This window comes from Arachis ipaensis, chromosome B02, assembly GCF_000816755.2.
Source record: "Arachis ipaensis cultivar K30076 chromosome B02, Araip1.1, whole genome shotgun sequence".
Classification (NCBI taxonomy): Eukaryota; Viridiplantae; Streptophyta; class Magnoliopsida; order Fabales; family Fabaceae; genus Arachis; species Arachis ipaensis.
Window position 1 is genome coordinate 16,019,499 of NC_029786.2, and position 6,292 is coordinate 16,025,790.

The following is a 6,292-nucleotide window of genomic DNA, read 5'->3' on the forward strand; positions in this document are numbered from 1 at the left end:
TTTAATTATAAAATTAACTTTTTTATTTTATAAATTATTATTTTATTATTCATCTATCTGTTTATTAATAATAAAAAATTAAAATAATAACAAATTAGATCTTCTATTAATCGTAATAAATATTTTGCAATCTTAATCGATCATAATTTTATCATTGATCCATTACATATGTATTAGATTGAAAAAATCGTATTTGTTAGAAATTCAATCGATTGGATGCACAAATCAATCGATTGAAATTCAGTTTTCCAAACTTCAATCGATTGGAATTGATACACAATCAATTGAATTTTGCAAGGCATGTGGAATTTTTCTTATTCAATCGATTGGTCATATTACTCAATCGATTTAAGTCTTCAAAGCAATATAGATTTTCACAATTCAATCGATTGGTTGTGTTACCCAATCGATTGAATTGTGCAATGCATTATATGTTACGCTTCTTTAATTTTTTCTGCTCGTGATTATAAATTATTATTTTATTATTCATCTATCTTATTTTTTAAATTCTATCTTCAATTTTTAAGTTTTTATTTTGATTTAAATACTCTAATCTTATCTTTTCTTTAATATTAAGATTATAAATTGGTGAATAATCTATCAACAATCACTCAATCCTACCATTAGAATCGTTTATCAATTGATTATCAATTTTTTTTATTGTTTTTATTCATTGTTTATCCATCTCCTTAATATCCATTTTTTTTATTGTTTATCCATCTCTTTAATATCCAATATTTGTTCATCATTAATTGATAATTACGATTGGCGATAGAGATCCAATCGATTTTTTCACTGTAGTGTTTAGAAAATAATCCATTGTTTTGATTACAAAATCGAAATTAGTCTCTAATTTTGCAATTCTTTGTTTCGATTCTTTATTCATGCAATTAATTGTGTAATGAAAAATATTTTTTTTATCTTTTAGTAATGAATTTTTTTCTGAAATAAAATAAAAAAATTATTATTTTTCAAAACCCAATTTTTCAACTTTAATTTCCCAAATACGACTTTTTTATGCAGAGCAAGGCGAACTTCACTTCAAATTCTAAAAAAATGGCTAACTTAAATTATTAATCTTCACAATAGACTATGGCAACCATTATAGGAGTAGTACACATGAATAAGTCTTATTTTTATTGGAAAAATAATATTTTTTTCTAATTTATAATGAAAAAAATTCTTGTTAAATACAGTTTATTCCCGTGTATCTATGTATTTCTCAAGTTGTTTTGAATAAAGAAACTGCACATGGCGTGGAAAAACCAATCGATTGAATAAAGAAACTCCACATGCCGTGGAAAATCCAATCGATTGAATAAAGAAATCCCACATGCCGTGAAAAATTTAATCGATTGAAGTTTAGGAAACCTGAATTTCAATCGATTGGTTTGTGCATCCAATTGATTGAATTTTTAACAAACACGATTTTCCCAATCCAATATGTATGTAGCGGATTAATGATAAAATTACGATCGATTAAAATTGTAAAATATTTATTACGATTAATGGAATATTTAATTTGTTATTATTTTAGTTTTTTATTATTAATAAACATGATAGATGAATGATAAAATAATAACTTATAAAATAAAAAATAGATTTTATAATTAAATAATATATAAAAGATTAATTTGTAATTAAAATTAAATAAGGACTATTTAGCAGTTATTAAAAAATTTAAAAAACATGTTTTATTATGGGACCATTTAATGGTCTAAACGTTCTGGGACCATCAAATCCAATGCCTGTTTTGTTTTACTTCCATTGCTTTTGCTAATAGTTACATATAACATTGTTGATATCTCTTCTTTTTTTTTGGTTGCGTTTCATATTTAATAGTAGTTTATATTTATTAAAATAAGATGAGAAAAAATCTAAAACTGAAGGTAGGAAAAAATGGTCCAATGAAAATATAAAAGCCTATATTGGCATAGTATATGAGCAGAGTCAAGAATAGACAATTGCAATGTTTAACATTTAAGATATCAGTTTAGGAATAAACAAAGAAAAAGTCTAGGGCCAGCAATTCTATTAAATTTTAGTCAGTATATAACCAATAAAAAAAGTGAGTCATTGGATGAAATTTTACATCAATCTCACATTATTAAAATCATCATTAATGGTTACTTGATAGCTACAAATCACAAAAGTTGCTGCCCCTAGCATTCCTCGTAAATAAATAATGAACTGGGCTACAATTGGTGGGAAACATTACAGTGTAGCTAGGTTGAAGGAAAAGTATAATCGATTACGCATTGCACATTGTGAGTTTTCTACTTTGCGAGCTCGAATAGGGGTTACATGCGACATTGCATCTAATAAACTAAATGCCTCGAAAGAAGTATGACAAGACTTATCCTCGGTATGTTCAATTATATTAAGTTAAAATAGTCATTTTACTTATATTAATTTATTTTATTTCATAAAATTTATTTGTTCTTTGTATTTATACTTGTTAGAAAAGAAGAAACTACATGAAGTTTAAGAAGAATGGATTTATGTATGACTATGACATTTTGAGAAAAATATTTAATTCTAGCACTGTAACTGGTAAATTAAGTCATGCATCTACTCAAAAGCCCCTAAATTCTAATGAAGAAGAACAAATGGAGGATGACTTTCTTTCAAAAGGTATGGATTTTTCTAATGTCATTGATGTTGATAAAGATAATACCGATGATGTTAACAACAAAAGAAAACAAAAAAGGTTTCAGGTGAGACTAGATGTAAAGAAGCAAAGAATTCAAGATTAGTAATACTTGAAGATGCATCGAGTCAATGAAGTGAATCAATGAGTGCAAAGATAGAGTCATCCAAAGTAAAAACAAAAGTGTTAAAAGCTAAGGCTGAACGATATAAACTTCAAGCTAGCCAAGCTACTAGTCCACTGTATGACCCTTACTCCATAGACGCATGCATGGAATTGTTAGACTCTATGGAAGACATTGCGAATAAAGTCTATAATAAAGTACTCGAGAAATTTAAAGATGAGGATTGGAGATGCATGTTTATTAAGATGCCTTCATTTAGGAGGAAGGATTGGCTAGCATTACTTGAGTAGTTTTAAGATAATAATTGACTATTATTATTTTTAACTCTTGTAACAGCTTGTTTAAATTTTAAAAATTTTAAGAATTGAATTGTTAACGTGTGAACTATTTTTATTTTTAATTCTTGTAATGACTTCCTTAAATTTTTAAGTATTAGATTATTAGTGTATGCTATTTTTTATATGGTGGCTCATCATTGTATAATATATTTAAATACTTTTTACTATAAGCCTAATTGACTTTATTAATATTTTGAGCAGGTTTATTATATCAGAGTATGTATCCTCAATTAATTTAAGTAGTGATAATAGCACATATTCAAGTGATTTAGACAAAAATATGAGTGATCAAATTATAGTTTTTTTGATTAAGGAATATGAACAAAGTTTCATAAGTAACATACTATGTAGGACTTTAACATTGACTAGAAAAATGGTTGAGTTAAGAATACAATTAATTTAATGATGATGATAAACATTAATTTATTGGGTTAAATATCCAATTGGATTTAATTATTTCATTTATTGATGTAGGCCCAAAATAATTGTGCAGCAGGCCAAACCAATGAAACAAAGCAAAGGTTTGTTCAAATGGGAATCTATGTTGTTTCGGATATAGAAACAAGGAGAAAGAGAAGCCCACTAACTGTCTAGATCCATAAAACAAATGGCTGATTCCATGAGAAATTAAGAAAGGCTTCAGGTCATAAACTGATGAATCAAGCCCATGATTCATAACAAGTCCAAGAAGAGATCCAAGTCCATTCAATCAATTTGAATTGGTAGTTAACTAAAGCAATGCAACTCCAATTGCATCTGAACCTTTCCACCACCACCGAATCAAACTTTATCTTTTTTCTCTTCTCTCTTTCACGTCACCCACGTGGTTTTTCCAAAAATAAGAAACCAATAGTTGGGATGCTAGGTGTCCTTCGAGTATAACACAGAGAAGAAAAAGAGAGTTTGTTGATGATGCAGGCCAATTAAATAAAGCATCCCAAACTAAAAGAAATAAGGAAAGAAGAGCTGCACATATCTTCAATCGAAATCCAATTGAAAGTAACAAACATATCTATTGGACCGAATGAATTGACAAGAAAATCCAAGCCCAATGCAATTCATTCAAGTTGAAGCCAACGTTCATATTGCTTGCTTCAGTTAGATTCTTGTGGAAAGAGAAAGAGTTTCTTCTTCCTAGTTCTGTGACCAGAGAAGAAAGAAAGAGAAAGGTTCATCATGAAAGCAAGGTCATATCACACTAATCAAAACATGTTAAGCAAAGTCAAAGGTTAAAGATAAATAATGTCCATTTGCATGCAAATTGATTTCTTCATTCCTTCTTCTACTCTTTGTGACACCATTTCTGAAAAGAAGAAGAAACTGGTGATAGATTAGCTCTGCTTTAAGTCAATGGCTCAAAGTGTTACTTGGAGCCAAAGTACCTTATCAAAAGTGTGGATTTGGGATTGTCATTGAGAAGACATCTATCTGGTACTCTGTGGACCTCGGTCAAAGCAAATGAATCAGTTTCAAAATTCCTAATTTTGGGGATGATTGAAGAAAAAGGAGGCATTATTTTTTAGATCTCAAAGTCCAAGGAGTTGACTGGAGAGAAACCCTATCTGGCTCTTAGCACAAGGTACAAAAAGAAAATTGCTTCTCTATTTTGGACAAGGAGAGAGAACCATAATCTGAGTTATATTGAGAGCATTTCCTGTGAGAGTTCAACTCTTTGGACTATGTTTCTACATCAAAGAAACATACCACCAAAATGAAGAACAATCATAAAGAGTTCTGAAGTTGGTTCATCTGATAGCTTCAAGGCTGTGAATCATCATCTCCTTCATGGTTTATTGTTCTATTATTCTATTTTAATGTTTATCTTTCTCTGTTTTCTCTTGAGTGGAAAAAGGCATAAATATGAGGAATTTGAAAAAGCCAAATAGAGAGAAAAGGCAAAGAGAGGAACTTGGAGAGAATAGTCAAAATTGATTTCAGATTTCTATTTGTTTGTATTTCTATTTTGCATCTTGTATCTGATGTATCCCTTGCTAAGTTGGGTAAGCACTTAGTGTAGTGAGAGCCTAGGATGTTGCCTAGCGAAATCAAGCTTACGTTAAAGTTTGGTTTGTCCCAGATAGGATTATGTTGAGTCCTAAGGAATTGATGTTTGTAACACTTGAAAGTATAGTGAAAATTCCACCAACGTTGTGGTGGAAACTGGATGTAGGTTGCATTGCACAAAGCAACTGAACCAGGATATATGCTGGTGTCATTTTCTTCTTCTCTGCACTATTTTGTCTCTCTGCGATTTATGAGAGAAAACTAAATTGTCTCCTGCATAATCCATCACGCAGATAAACAGAAGCAAAGTTTTATTTTTTGGTTTTAAGGGTTAATCAATTAACTCAAAAGAAGGCCATAGATTCAACCCCCCTTATCTAGGCCATCAAGAACCTTCAAAAATGTATACACTTGAGTTTTTGATCGGTCATGAAGCTAGATGCTATCAAAGTTTTAGAATGGAAAAAGATGTGTTCAAAAAATTTTGTGATACTTTAAAGGATATTGAAATTTTGAAAAACCACAAGGTAAGTGTGGAAGGAGGAGTTGCTATGTTTTTAATAATCACAGTGTCATAATTTATGACATCGAATCGTTGCAGAACGCTTTCAACTGTTTGCAAGTGGTTTAATAGGATTTTAGAAGCTGTTTGTAAGTTGAGTAGTAAAATTATTTGACCAGAAAATCAGACAACAACTCATGTAACACCCTACTACACAAAGTCTTATGCTTAAGTCATAAAATAGAGGTTGCGAGATATTACGACCTCTAAAAATAAAATTTAGTATATATAGTAGTGTGAAAAATGTTTATAACTAGGAGTCTTTGAAGAAAAAGGGGTAAATAAAAAACGTTAAATCGAAAAATGCAACACTCCGATCGATAACGTAAACGTAACAGATAAAGGATAAGCTAACGCGAGAGGATATACAAGAGAGTGCCAAAATACAAATATCAAGACTCAAGACTCGATTTGCGAAGATAACCAGTCCGAGCATAGAAGTATACATACTTATATGAAGTAGGAGAACCCAAAAGAACTCAAAAGACAAGTTACAGAACCTGTTTCTCTAAAAATAACCTCTAAAAGGAGTTAATACAGTATATATACATATATACAATGGAGATAATAAGCATCTAAGTAATTACATAAAACCAAAATAAAGTCCTGAGAGC